This window comes from Schistocerca piceifrons, unplaced genomic scaffold (genome assembly GCF_021461385.2).
Source record: "Schistocerca piceifrons isolate TAMUIC-IGC-003096 unplaced genomic scaffold, iqSchPice1.1 HiC_scaffold_478, whole genome shotgun sequence".
Lineage (NCBI taxonomy): Eukaryota > Metazoa > Arthropoda > Insecta > Orthoptera > Acrididae > Schistocerca > Schistocerca piceifrons.
In genome coordinates, this window is record NW_025728709.1 from 76 (window position 1) to 14,155 (window position 14,080).

The 14,080-nt window shown below is 48.6% G+C and overlaps 15 non-coding genes across 15 annotated transcripts; all 15 read left to right on the forward strand.

Moving 5' to 3' along the window:
- The first annotated feature begins 427 nt into the window (after window positions 1–427).
- Trnas-gcu lies at window positions 428–509 on the forward strand. The gene has a single exon. It is a non-coding gene; the product is annotated as a tRNA-Ser (tRNA).
- Window positions 510–1,349: 840 nt separating this feature from the next.
- On the forward strand, window positions 1,350–1,431 carry Trnas-gcu. The gene has a single exon. It is a non-coding gene; the product is annotated as a tRNA-Ser (tRNA).
- An 836-nt stretch (window positions 1,432–2,267) lies between these two features.
- On the forward strand, window positions 2,268–2,349 carry Trnas-gcu. Its single transcript has one exon. It is a non-coding gene; the product is annotated as a tRNA-Ser (tRNA).
- Window positions 2,350–3,184: 835 nt separating this feature from the next.
- On the forward strand, window positions 3,185–3,266 carry Trnas-gcu. Its single transcript has one exon. It is a non-coding gene; the product is annotated as a tRNA-Ser (tRNA).
- Window positions 3,267–4,100: 834 nt separating this feature from the next.
- On the forward strand, window positions 4,101–4,182 carry Trnas-gcu. The gene has a single exon. It is a non-coding gene; the product is annotated as a tRNA-Ser (tRNA).
- Window positions 4,183–5,017: 835 nt separating this feature from the next.
- Window positions 5,018–5,099, forward strand: Trnas-gcu. Its single transcript has one exon. It is a non-coding gene; the product is annotated as a tRNA-Ser (tRNA).
- An 837-nt stretch (window positions 5,100–5,936) lies between these two features.
- Window positions 5,937–6,017, forward strand: Trnas-gcu. The gene has a single exon. It is a non-coding gene; the product is annotated as a tRNA-Ser (tRNA).
- Window positions 6,018–6,853: 836 nt separating this feature from the next.
- On the forward strand, window positions 6,854–6,935 carry Trnas-gcu. Its single transcript has one exon. It is a non-coding gene; the product is annotated as a tRNA-Ser (tRNA).
- Window positions 6,936–7,771: 836 nt separating this feature from the next.
- Window positions 7,772–7,853, forward strand: Trnas-gcu. The gene has a single exon. It is a non-coding gene; the product is annotated as a tRNA-Ser (tRNA).
- Window positions 7,854–8,689: 836 nt separating this feature from the next.
- Window positions 8,690–8,771, forward strand: Trnas-gcu. Its single transcript has one exon. It is a non-coding gene; the product is annotated as a tRNA-Ser (tRNA).
- Window positions 8,772–9,607: 836 nt separating this feature from the next.
- On the forward strand, window positions 9,608–9,689 carry Trnas-gcu. Its single transcript has one exon. It is a non-coding gene; the product is annotated as a tRNA-Ser (tRNA).
- An 836-nt stretch (window positions 9,690–10,525) lies between these two features.
- Trnas-gcu lies at window positions 10,526–10,607 on the forward strand. Its single transcript has one exon. It is a non-coding gene; the product is annotated as a tRNA-Ser (tRNA).
- An 836-nt stretch (window positions 10,608–11,443) lies between these two features.
- Window positions 11,444–11,525, forward strand: Trnas-gcu. The gene has a single exon. It is a non-coding gene; the product is annotated as a tRNA-Ser (tRNA).
- An 836-nt stretch (window positions 11,526–12,361) lies between these two features.
- Trnas-gcu lies at window positions 12,362–12,443 on the forward strand. Its single transcript has one exon. It is a non-coding gene; the product is annotated as a tRNA-Ser (tRNA).
- An 836-nt stretch (window positions 12,444–13,279) lies between these two features.
- Trnas-gcu lies at window positions 13,280–13,361 on the forward strand. Its single transcript has one exon. It is a non-coding gene; the product is annotated as a tRNA-Ser (tRNA).
- Window positions 13,362–14,080: the final 719 nt, after the last annotated feature.

Genomic DNA, 14,080 nt, shown 5'->3' on the forward strand with positions numbered 1-14,080 from the left:
GCCATCCGTCGCTAGTGGCCGACCAAACACCAAGCTCCATCGCAAACAGCAGGACAATCTTGGGCTAGGGGGAACGTCAAAACCTTGCAAGCAATATCAGTGTAGCGTATCGAGCTGTACGTTTCGTTGCAGTAAGTCTTGGAAAAGAATGCACAGCACCTTTCTCATTTGCATTAGACGACACTGCATGTCGATACAATGCTTATTCCTGCAGTAAATAGGTGGGCCGGTGATTTTGCCCCGATCGGATATCGACGTGGACGGATGCTGTCATTAAACGATTCGCGAGTGGGAGCTTGGTCGGCTGCACTGCGGCTTGGAATTAGACGTTAACACCGGCCCAGTACGATGTTTTGAATGCGTTTTCGAATCGACAAATGTCTTCTTTCCGCAAGCACTAGCCCAAGACACAGCTGTTGTACCAGCAGACGAGGTGGCCGAGTGGTTAAGGCGTTGGACTGCTAATCCAATGTGCTCTGCACGCGTGGGTTCGAATCCCATCCTTGTCGATGCATTTTACGTGAAGCACGCGTTTGCGGTCACTCCTCCGTGCGAAACGCCACTCAGTAGTAACAACAACGCGTGTACGTGGCAAATAGCGTGTGAATGAAATACGAGACAAAACTGCCCACCAGATGAAAGCGCACAACATTCCATAGCGTATGCCCTTCGAATTAAACATCATTTCGAGATCTACAAACCAATCAAATTTCGGCTGCAGCTACGAGTATGTTGGTATTTGCGAACGACGAGCTCTAATTTATATTTAAGTGCATACCTGTCGCAGTCATTTTAACGTATCGAGCCTATAATAATCCATCTGTAGCACAACTGTCGCCTTACGACAGTTTGTTTCAAGTGAGGCCGCCATCTACAGAAGCGATTTGGCAGGGCCCACTGGAGAGACTTGACTTTGCAGCCATCCGTCGCTAGTGGCCGACCAAACACCAAGCTCCATCGCAAACAGCAGGACAATCTTGGGCTAGGGGGAACGTCAGTCAAAACCTTGCAAGCAATATCAGTGTAGCGTATCGAGCTGTACGTTTCGTTGCAGTAAGTCTTGGAAAAGAATGCACAGCACCTTTCTCATTTGCATTAGACGACACTGCATGTCGATACAATGCTTATTCCTGCAGTAAATAGGTGGGCCGGTGATTTTGCCCCGATCGGATATCGACGTGGACGGATGCTGTCATTAAACGATTCGCGAGTGGGAGCTTGGTCGGCTGCACTGCGGCTTGGAATTAGACGTTAACACCGGCCCAGTACGATGTTTTGAATGCGTTTTCGAATCGACAAATGTCTTCTTTCCGCAAGCACTAGCCCAAGACACAGCTGTTGTACCAGCAGACGAGGTGGCCGAGTGGTTAAGGCGTTGGACTGCTAATCCAATGTGCTCTGCACGCGTGGGTTCGAATCCCATCCTTGTCGATGCATTTTACGTGAAGCACGCGTTTGCGGTCACTCCTCCGTGCGAAACGCCACTCAGTAGTAACAACAACGCGTGTACGTGGCAAATAGCGTGTGAATGAAATACGAGACAAAACTGCCCACCAGATGAAAGCGCACAACATTCCATAGCGTATGCCCTTCGAATTAAACATCATTTCGAGATCTACAAACCAATCAAATTTCGGCTGCAGCTACGAGTATGTTGGTATTTGCGAACGACGAGCTCTAATTTATATTTAAGTGCATACCTGTCGCAGTCATTTTAACGTATCGAGCCTATAATAATCCATCTGTAGCACAACTGTCGCCTTACGACAGTTTGTTTCAAGTGAGGCCGCCATCTACAGAAGCGATTTGGCAGGGCCCACTGGAGAGACTTGACTTTGCAGCCATCCGTCGCTAGTGGCCGACCAAACACCAAGCTCCATCGCAAACAGCAGGACAATCTTGGGCTAGGGGGAACGTCAAAACCTTGCAAGCAATATCAGTGTAGCGTATCGAGCTGTACGTTTCGTTGCAGTAAGTCTTGGAAAAGAATGCACAGCACCTTTCTCATTTGCATTAGACGACACTGCATGTCGATACAATGCTTATTCCTGCAGTAAATAGGTGGGCCGGTGATTTTGCCCCGATCGGATATCGACGTGGACGGATGCTGTCATTAAACGATTCGCGAGTGGGAGCTTGGTCGGCTGCACTGCGGCTTGGAATTAGACGTTAACACCGGCCCAGTACGATGTTTTGAATGCGTTTTCGAATCGACAAATGTCTTCTTTCCGCAAGCACTAGCCCAAGACACAGCTGTTGTACCAGCAGACGAGGTGGCCGAGTGGTTAAGGCGTTGGACTGCTAATCCAATGTGCTCTGCACGCGTGGGTTCGAATCCCATCCTTGTCGATGCATTTTACGTGAAGCACGCGTTTGCGGTCACTCCTCCGTGCGAAACGCCACTCAGTAGTAACAACAACGCGTGTACGTGGCAAATAGCGTGTGAATGAAATACGAGACAAAACTGCCCACCAGATGAAAGCGCACAACATTCCATAGCGTATGCCCTTCGAATTAAACATCATTTCGAGATCTACAAACCAATCAAATTTCGGCTGCAGCTACGAGTATGTTGGTATTTGCGAACGACGAGCTCTAATTTATATTTAAGTGCATACCTGTCGCAGTCATTTAACGTATCGAGCCTATAATAATCCATCTGTAGCACAACTGTCGCCTTACGACAGTTTGTTTCAAGTGAGGCCGCCATCTACAGAAGCGATTTGGCAGGGCCCACTGGAGAGACTTGACTTTGCAGCCATCCGTCGCTAGTGGCCGACCAAACACCAAGCTCCATCGCAAACAGCAGGACAATCTTGGGCTAGGGGGAACGTCAAAACCTTGCAAGCAATATCAGTGTAGCGTATCGAGCTGTACGTTTCGTTGCAGTAAGTCTTGGAAAAGAATGCACAGCACCTTTCTCATTTGCATTAGACGACACTGCATGTCGATACAATGCTTATTCCTGCAGTAAATAGGTGGGCCGGTGATTTTGCCCCGATCGGATATCGACGTGGACGGATGCTGTCATTAAACGATTCGCGAGTGGGAGCTTGGTCGGCTGCACTGCGGCTTGGAATTAGACGTTAACACCGGCCCAGTACGATGTTTTGAATGCGTTTTCGAATCGACAAATGTCTTCTTTCCGCAAGCACTAGCCCAAGACACAGCTGTTGTACCAGCAGACGAGGTGGCCGAGTGGTTAAGGCGTTGGACTGCTAATCCAATGTGCTCTGCACGCGTGGGTTCGAATCCCATCCTTGTCGATGCATTTTACGTGAAGCACGCGTTTGCGGTCACTCCTCCGTGCGAAACGCCACTCAGTAGTAACAACAACGCGTGTACGTGGCAAATAGCGTGTGAATGAAATACGAGACAAAACTGCCCACCAGATGAAAGCGCACAACATTCCATAGCGTATGCCCTTCGAATTAAACATCATTTCGAGATCTACAAACCAATCAAATTTCGCTGCAGCTACGAGTATGTTGGTATTTGCGAACGACGAGCTCTAATTTATATTTAAGTGCATACCTGTCGCAGTCATTTTAACGTATCGAGCCTATAATAATCCATCTGTAGCACAACTGTCGCCTTACGACAGTTTGTTTCAAGTGAGGCCGCCATCTACAGAAGCGATTTGGCAGGGCCCACTGGAGAGACTTGACTTTGCAGCCATCCGTCGCTAGTGGCCGACCAAACACCAAGCTCCATCGCAACAGCAGGACAATCTTGGGCTAGGGGGAACGTCAAAACCTTGCAAGCAATATCAGTGTAGCGTATCGAGCTGTACGTTTCGTTGCAGTAAGTCTTGGAAAAGAATGCACAGCACCTTTCTCATTTGCATTAGACGACACTGCATGTCGATACAATGCTTATTCCTGCAGTAAATAGGTGGGCCGGTGATTTTGCCCCGATCGGATATCGACGTGGACGGATGCTGTCATTAAACGATTCGCGAGTGGGAGCTTGGTCGGCTGCACTGCGGCTTGGAATTAGACGTTAACACCGGCCCAGTACGATGTTTTGAATGCGTTTTCGAATCGACAAATGTCTTCTTTCCGCAAGCACTAGCCCAAGACACAGCTGTTGTACCAGCAGACGAGGTGGCCGAGTGGTTAAGGCGTTGGACTGCTAATCCAATGTGCTCTGCACGCGTGGGTTCGAATCCCATCCTTGTCGATGCATTTTACGTGAAGCACGCGTTTGCGGTCACTCCTCCGTGCGAAACGCCACTCAGTAGTAACAACAACGCGTGTACGTGGCAAATAGCGTGTGAATGAAATACGAGACAAAACTGCCCACCAGATGAAAGCGCACAACATTCCATAGCGTATGCCCTTCGAATTAAACATCATTTCGAGATCTACAAACCAATCAAATTTCGGCTGCAGCTACGAGTATGTTGGTATTTGCGAACGACGAGCTCTAATTTATATTTAAGTGCATACCTGTCGCAGTCATTTTAACGTATCGAGCCTATAATAATCCATCTGTAGCACAACTGTCGCCTTACGACAGTTTGTTTCAAGTGAGGCCGCCATCTACAGAAGCGATTTGGCAGGGCCCACTGGAGAGACTTGACTTTGCAGCCATCCGTCGCTAGTGGCCGACCAAACACCAAGCTCCATCGCAAACAGCAGGACAATCTTGGGCTAGGGGGAACGTCAAAACCTTGCAAGCAATATCAGTGTAGCGTATCGAGCTGTACGTTTCGTTGCAGTAAGTCTTGGAAAAGAATGCACAGCACCTTTCTCATTTGCATTAGACGACACTGCATGTCGATACAATGCTTATTCCTGCAGTAAATAGGTGGGCCGGTGATTTTGCCCCGATCGGATATCGACGTGGACGGATGCTGTCATTAAACGATTCGCGAGTGGGAGCTTGGTCGGCTGCACTGCGGCTTGGAATTAGACGTTAACACCGGCCCAGTACGATGTTTGAATGCGTTTTCGAATCGACAAATGTCTTCTTTCCGCAAGCACTAGCCCAAGACACAGCTGTTGTACCAGCAGACGAGGTGGCCGAGTGGTTAAGGCGTTGGACTGCTAATCCAATGTGCTCTGCACGCGTGGGTTCGAATCCCATCCTTGTCGATGCATTTTACGTGAAGCACGCGTTTGCGGTCACTCCTCCGTGCGAAACGCCACTCAGTAGTAACAACAACGCGTGTACGTGGCAAATAGCGTGTGAATGAAATACGAGACAAAAACTGCCCACCAGATGAAAGCGCACAACATTCCATAGCGTATGCCCTTCGAATTAAACATCATTTCGAGATCTACAAACCAATCAAATTTCGGCTGCAGCTACGAGTATGTTGGTATTTGCGAACGACGAGCTCTAATTTATATTTAAGTGCATACCTGTCGCAGTCATTTTAACGTATCGAGCCTATAATAATCCATCTGTAGCACAACTGTCGCCTTACGACAGTTTGTTTCAAGTGAGGCCGCCATCTACAGAAGCGATTTGGCAGGGCCCACTGGAGAGACTTGACTTTGCAGCCATCCGTCGCTAGTGGCCGACCAAACACCAAGCTCCATCGCAAACAGCAGGACAATCTTGGGCTAGGGGGAACGTCAAAACCTTGCAAGCAATATCAGTGTAGCGTATCGAGCTGTACGTTTCGTTGCAGTAAGTCTTGGAAAAGAATGCACAGCACCTTTCTCATTTGCATTAGACGACACTGCATGTCGATACAATGCTTATTCCTGCAGTAAATAGGTGGGCCGGTGATTTTGCCCCGATCGGATATCGACGTGGACGGATGCTGTCATTAAACGATTCGCGAGTGGGAGCTTGGTCGGCTGCACTGCGGCTTGGAATTAGACGTTAACACCGGCCCAGTACGATGTTTTGAATGCGTTTTCGAATCGACAAATGTCTTCTTTCCGCAAGCACTAGCCCAAGACACAGCTGTTGTACCAGCAGACGAGGTGGCCGAGTGGTTAAGGCGTTGGACTGCTAATCCAATGTGCTCTGCACGCGTGGGTTCGAATCCATCCTTGTCGATGCATTTTACGTGAAGCACGCGTTTGCGGTCACTCCTCCGTGCGAAACGCCACTCAGTAGTAACAACAACGCGTGTACGTGGCAAATAGCGTGTGAATGAAATACGAGACAAAACTGCCCACCAGATGAAAGCGCACAACATTCCATAGCGTATGCCCTTCGAATTAAACATCATTTCGAGATCTACAAACCAATCAAATTTCGGCTGCAGCTACGAGTATGTTGGTATTTGCGAACGACGAGCTCTAATTTATATTTAAGTGCATACCTGTCGCAGTCATTTTAACGTATCGAGCCTATAATAATCCATCTGTAGCACAACTGTCGCCTTACGACAGTTTGTTTCAAGTGAGGCCGCCATCTACAGAAGCGATTTGGCAGGGCCCACTGGAGAGACTTGACTTTGCAGCCATCCGTCGCTAGTGGCCGACCAAACACCAAGCTCCATCGCAAACAGCAGGACAATCTTGGGCTAGGGGGAACGTCAAAACCTTGCAAGCAATATCAGTGTAGCGTATCGAGCTGTACGTTTCGTTGCAGTAAGTCTTGGAAAAGAATGCACAGCACCTTTCTCATTTGCATTAGACGACACTGCATGTCGATACAATGCTTATTCCTGCAGTAAATAGGTGGGCCGGTGATTTTGCCCCGATCGGATATCGACGTGGACGGATGCTGTCATTAAACGATTCGCGAGTGGGAGCTTGGTCGGCTGCACTGCGGCTTGGAATTAGACGTTAACACCGGCCCAGTACGATGTTTTGAATGCGTTTTCGAATCGACAAATGTCTTCTTTCCGCAAGCACTAGCCCAAGACACAGCTGTTGTACCAGCAGACGAGGTGGCCGAGTGGTTAAGGCGTTGGACTGCTAATCCAATGTGCTCTGCACGCGTGGGTTCGAATCCCATCCTTGTCGATGCATTTTACGTGAAGCACGCGTTTGCGGTCACTCCTCCGTGCGAAACGCCACTCAGTAGTAACAACAACGCGTGTACGTGGCAAATAGCGTGTGAATGAAATACGAGACAAAACTGCCCACCAGATGAAAGCGCACAACATTCCATAGCGTATGCCCTTCGAATTAAACATCATTTCGAGATCTACAAACCAATCAAATTTCGGCTGCAGCTACGAGTATGTTGGTATTTGCGAACGACGAGCTCTAATTTATATTTAAGTGCATACCTGTCGCAGTCATTTTAACGTATCGAGCCTATAATAATCCATCTGTAGCACAACTGTCGCCTTACGACAGTTTGTTTCAAGTGAGGCCGCCATCTACAGAAGCGATTTGGCAGGGCCCACTGGAGAGACTTGACTTTGCAGCCATCCGTCGCTAGTGGCCGACCAAACACCAAGCTCCATCGCAAACAGCAGGACAATCTTGGGCTAGGGGGAACGTCAAAACCTTGCAAGCAATATCAGTGTAGCGTATCGAGCTGTACGTTTCGTTGCAGTAAGTCTTGGAAAAGAATGCACAGCACCTTTCTCATTTGCATTAGACGACACTGCATGTCGATACAATGCTTATTCCTGCAGTAAATAGGTGGGCCGGTGATTTTGCCCCGATCGGATATCGACGTGGACGGATGCTGTCATTAAACGATTCGCGAGTGGGAGCTTGGTCGGCTGCACTGCGGCTTGGAATTAGACGTTAACACCGGCCCAGTACGATGTTTTGAATGCGTTTTCGAATCGACAAATGTCTTCTTTCCGCAAGCACTAGCCCAAGACACAGCTGTTGTACCAGCAGACGAGGTGGCCGAGTGGTTAAGGCGTTGGACTGCTAATCCAATGTGCTCTGCACGCGTGGGTTCGAATCCCATCCTTGTCGATGCATTTTACGTGAAGCACGCGTTTGCGGTCACTCCTCCGTGCGAAACGCCACTCAGTAGTAACAACAACGCGTGTACGTGGCAAATAGCGTGTGAATGAAATACGAGACAAAACTGCCCACCAGATGAAAGCGCACAACATTCCATAGCGTATGCCCTTCGAATTAAACATCATTTCGAGATCTACAAACCAATCAAATTTCGGCTGCAGCTACGAGTATGTTGGTATTTGCGAACGACGAGCTCTAATTTATATTTAAGTGCATACCTGTCGCAGTCATTTTAACGTATCGAGCCTATAATAATCCATCTGTAGCACAACTGTCGCCTTACGACAGTTTGTTTCAAGTGAGGCCGCCATCTACAGAAGCGATTTGGCAGGGCCCACTGGAGAGACTTGACTTTGCAGCCATCCGTCGCTAGTGGCCGACCAAACACCAAGCTCCATCGCAAACAGCAGGACAATCTTGGGCTAGGGGGAACGTCAAAACCTTGCAAGCAATATCAGTGTAGCGTATCGAGCTGTACGTTTCGTTGCAGTAAGTCTTGGAAAAGAATGCACAGCACCTTTCTCATTTGCATTAGACGACACTGCATGTCGATACAATGCTTATTCCTGCAGTAAATAGGTGGGCCGGTGATTTTGCCCCGATCGGATATCGACGTGGACGGATGCTGTCATTAAACGATTCGCGAGTGGGAGCTTGGTCGGCTGCACTGCGGCTTGGAATTAGACGTTAACACCGGCCCAGTACGATGTTTTGAATGCGTTTTCGAATCGACAAATGTCTTCTTTCCGCAAGCACTAGCCCAAGACACAGCTGTTGTACCAGCAGACGAGGTGGCCGAGTGGTTAAGGCGTTGGACTGCTAATCCAATGTGCTCTGCACGCGTGGGTTCGAATCCCATCCTTGTCGATGCATTTTACGTGAAGCACGCGTTTGCGGTCACTCCTCCGTGCGAAACGCCACTCAGTAGTAACAACAACGCGTGTACGTGGCAAATAGCGTGTGAATGAAATACGAGACAAAACTGCCCACCAGATGAAAGCGCACAACATTCCATAGCGTATGCCCTTCGAATTAAACATCATTTCGAGATCTACAAACCAATCAAATTTCGGCTGCAGCTACGAGTATGTTGGTATTTGCGAACGACGAGCTCTAATTTATATTTAAGTGCATACCTGTCGCAGTCATTTTAACGTATCGAGCCTATAATAATCCATCTGTAGCACAACTGTCGCCTTACGACAGTTTGTTTCAAGTGAGGCCGCCATCTACAGAAGCGATTTGGCAGGGCCCACTGGAGAGACTTGACTTTGCAGCCATCCGTCGCTAGTGGCCGACCAAACACCAAGCTCCATCGCAAACAGCAGGACAATCTTGGGCTAGGGGGAACGTCAAAACCTTGCAAGCAATATCAGTGTAGCGTATCGAGCTGTACGTTTCGTTGCAGTAAGTCTTGGAAAAGAATGCACAGCACCTTTCTCATTTGCATTAGACGACACTGCATGTCGATACAATGCTTATTCCTGCAGTAAATAGGTGGGCCGGTGATTTTGCCCCGATCGGATATCGACGTGGACGGATGCTGTCATTAAACGATTCGCGAGTGGGAGCTTGGTCGGCTGCACTGCGGCTTGGAATTAGACGTTAACACCGGCCCAGTACGATGTTTTGAATGCGTTTTCGAATCGACAAATGTCTTCTTTCCGCAAGCACTAGCCCAAGACACAGCTGTTGTACCAGCAGACGAGGTGGCCGAGTGGTTAAGGCGTTGGACTGCTAATCCAATGTGCTCTGCACGCGTGGGTTCGAATCCCATCCTTGTCGATGCATTTTACGTGAAGCACGCGTTTGCGGTCACTCCTCCGTGCGAAACGCCACTCAGTAGTAACAACAACGCGTGTACGTGGCAAATAGCGTGTGAATGAAATACGAGACAAAACTGCCCACCAGATGAAAGCGCACAACATTCCATAGCGTATGCCCTTCGAATTAAACATCATTTCGAGATCTACAAACCAATCAAATTTCGGCTGCAGCTACGAGTATGTTGGTATTTGCGAACGACGAGCTCTAATTTATATTTAAGTGCATACCTGTCGCAGTCATTTTAACGTATCGAGCCTATAATAATCCATCTGTAGCACAACTGTCGCCTTACGACAGTTTGTTTCAAGTGAGGCCGCCATCTACAGAAGCGATTTGGCAGGGCCCACTGGAGAGACTTGACTTTGCAGCCATCCGTCGCTAGTGGCCGACCAAACACCAAGCTCCATCGCAAACAGCAGGACAATCTTGGGCTAGGGGGAACGTCAAAACCTTGCAAGCAATATCAGTGTAGCGTATCGAGCTGTACGTTTCGTTGCAGTAAGTCTTGGAAAAGAATGCACAGCACCTTTCTCATTTGCATTAGACGACACTGCATGTCGATACAATGCTTATTCCTGCAGTAAATAGGTGGGCCGGTGATTTTGCCCCGATCGGATATCGACGTGGACGGATGCTGTCATTAAACGATTCGCGAGTGGGAGCTTGGTCGGCTGCACTGCGGCTTGGAATTAGACGTTAACACCGGCCCAGTACGATGTTTTGAATGCGTTTTCGAATCGACAAATGTCTTCTTTCCGCAAGCACTAGCCCAAGACACAGCTGTTGTACCAGCAGACGAGGTGGCCGAGTGGTTAAGGCGTTGGACTGCTAATCCAATGTGCTCTGCACGCGTGGGTTCGAATCCCATCCTTGTCGATGCATTTTACGTGAAGCACGCGTTTGCGGTCACTCCTCCGTGCGAAACGCCACTCAGTAGTAACAACAACGCGTGTACGTGGCAAATAGCGTGTGAATGAAATACGAGACAAAACTGCCCACCAGATGAAAGCGCACAACATTCCATAGCGTATGCCCTTCGAATTAAACATCATTTCGAGATCTACAAACCAATCAAATTTCGGCTGCAGCTACGAGTATGTTGGTATTTGCGAACGACGAGCTCTAATTTATATTTAAGTGCATACCTGTCGCAGTCATTTTAACGTATCGAGCCTATAATAATCCATCTGTAGCACAACTGTCGCCTTACGACAGTTTGTTTCAAGTGAGGCCGCCATCTACAGAAGCGATTTGGCAGGGCCCACTGGAGAGACTTGACTTTGCAGCCATCCGTCGCTAGTGGCCGACCAAACACCAAGCTCCATCGCAAACAGCAGGACAATCTTGGGCTAGGGGGAACGTCAAAACCTTGCAAGCAATATCAGTGTAGCGTATCGAGCTGTACGTTTCGTTGCAGTAAGTCTTGGAAAAGAATGCACAGCACCTTTCTCATTTGCATTAGACGACACTGCATGTCGATACAATGCTTATTCCTGCAGTAAATAGGTGGGCCGGTGATTTTGCCCCGATCGGATATCGACGTGGACGGATGCTGTCATTAAACGATTCGCGAGTGGGAGCTTGGTCGGCTGCACTGCGGCTTGGAATTAGACGTTAACACCGGCCCAGTACGATGTTTTGAATGCGTTTTCGAATCGACAAATGTCTTCTTTCCGCAAGCACTAGCCCAAGACACAGCTGTTGTACCAGCAGACGAGGTGGCCGAGTGGTTAAGGCGTTGGACTGCTAATCCAATGTGCTCTGCACGCGTGGGTTCGAATCCCATCCTTGTCGATGCATTTTACGTGAAGCACGCGTTTGCGGTCACTCCTCCGTGCGAAACGCCACTCAGTAGTAACAACAACGCGTGTACGTGGCAAATAGCGTGTGAATGAAATACGAGACAAAACTGCCCACCAGATGAAAGCGCACAACATTCCATAGCGTATGCCCTTCGAATTAAACATCATTTCGAGATCTACAAACCAATCAAATTTCGGCTGCAGCTACGAGTATGTTGGTATTTGCGAACGACGAGCTCTAATTTATATTTAAGTGCATACCTGTCGCAGTCATTTTAACGTATCGAGCCTATAATAATCCATCTGTAGCACAACTGTCGCCTTACGACAGTTTGTTTCAAGTGAGGCCGCCATCTACAGAAGCGATTTGGCAGGGCCCACTGGAGAGACTTGACTTTGCAGCCATCCGTCGCTAGTGGCCGACCAAACACCAAGCTCCATCGCAAACAGCAGGACAATCTTGGGCTAGGGGGAACGTCAAAACCTTGCAAGCAATATCAGTGTAGCGTATCGAGCTGTACGTTTCGTTGCAGTAAGTCTTGGAAAAGAATGCACAGCACCTTTCTCATTTGCATTAGACGACACTGCATGTCGATACAATGCTTATTCCTGCAGTAAATAGGTGGGCCGGTGATTTTGCCCCGATCGGATATCGACGTGGACGGATGCTGTCATTAAACGATTCGCGAGTGGGAGCTTGGTCGGCTGCACTGCGGCTTGGAATTAGACGTTAACACCGGCCCAGTACGATGTTTTGAATGCGTTTTCGAATCGACAAATGTCTTCTTTCCGCAAGCACTAGCCCAAGACACAGCTGTTGTACCAGCAGACGAGGTGGCCGAGTGGTTAAGGCGTTGGACTGCTAATCCAATGTGCTCTGCACGCGTGGGTTCGAATCCCATCCTTGTCGATGCATTTTACGTGAAGCACGCGTTTGCGGTCACTCCTCCGTGCGAAACGCCACTCAGTAGTAACAACAACGCGTGTACGTGGCAAATAGCGTGTGAATGAAATACGAGACAAAACTGCCCACCAGATGAAAGCGCACAACATTCCATAGCGTATGCCCTTCGAATTAAACATCATTTCGAGATCTACAAACCAATCAAATTTCGGCTGCAGCTACGAGTATGTTGGTATTTGCGAACGACGAGCTCTAATTTATATTTAAGTGCATACCTGTCGCAGTCATTTTAACGTATCGAGCCTATAATAATCCATCTGTAGCACAACTGTCGCCTTACGACAGTTTGTTTCAAGTGAGGCCGCCATCTACAGAAGCGATTTGGCAGGGCCCACTGGAGAGACTTGACTTTGCAGCCATCCGTCGCTAGTGGCCGACCAAACACCAAGCTCCATCGCAAACAGCAGGACAATCTTGGGCTAGGGGGAACGTCAAAACCTTGCAAGCAATATCAGTGTAGCGTATCGAGCTGTACGTTTCGTTGCAGTAAGTCTTGGAAAAGAATGCACAGCACCTTTCTCATTTGCATTAGACGACACTGCATGTCGATACAATGCTTATTCCTGCAGTAAATAGGTGGGCCGGTGATTTTGCCCCGATCGGATATCGACGTGGACGGATGCTGTCATTAAACGATTCGCGAGTGGGAGCTTGGTCGGCTGCACTGCGGCTTGGAATTAGACGTTAACACCGGCCCAGTACGATGTTTTGAATGCGTTTTCGAATCGACAAATGTCTTCTTTCCGCAAGCACTAGCCCAAGACACAGCTGTTGTACCAGCAGACGAGGTGGCCGAGTGGTTAAGGCGTTGGACTGCTAATCCAATGTGCTCTGCACGCGTGGCTTCGAATCCCATCCTTGTCGATGCATTTTACGTGAAGCACGCGTTTGCGGTCACTCCTCCGTGCGAAACGCCACTCAGTAGTAACAACAACGCGTGTACGTGGCAAATAGCGTGTGAATGAAATACGAGACAAAACTGCCCACCAGATGAAAGCGCACAACATTCCATAGCGTATGCCCTTCGAATTAAACATCATTTCGAGATCTACAAACCAATCAAATTTCGGCTGCAGCTACGAGTATGTTGGTATTTGCGAACGACGAGCTCTAATTTATATTTAAGTGCATACCTGTCGCAGTCATTTTAACGTATCGAGCCTATAATAATCCATCTGTAGCACAACTGTCGCCTTACGACAGTTTGTTTCAAGTGAGGCCGCCATCTACAGAAGCGATTTGGCAGGGCCCACTGGAGAGACTTGACTTTGCAGCCATCCGTCGCTAGTGGCCGACCAAACACCAAGCTCCATCGCAAACAGCAGGACAATCTTGGGCTAGGGGGAACGTCAAAACCTTGCAAGCAATATCAGTGTAGCGTATCGAGCTGTACGTTTCGTTGCAGTAAGTCTTGGAAAAGAATGCACAGCACCTTTCTCATTTGCATTAGACGACACTGCATGTCGATACAATGCTTATTCCTGCAGTAAATAGGTGGGCCGGTGATTTTGCCCCGATCGGATATCGACGTGGACGGATGCTGTCATTAAACGATTCGCGAGTGGGAGCTTGGTCGGCTGCAC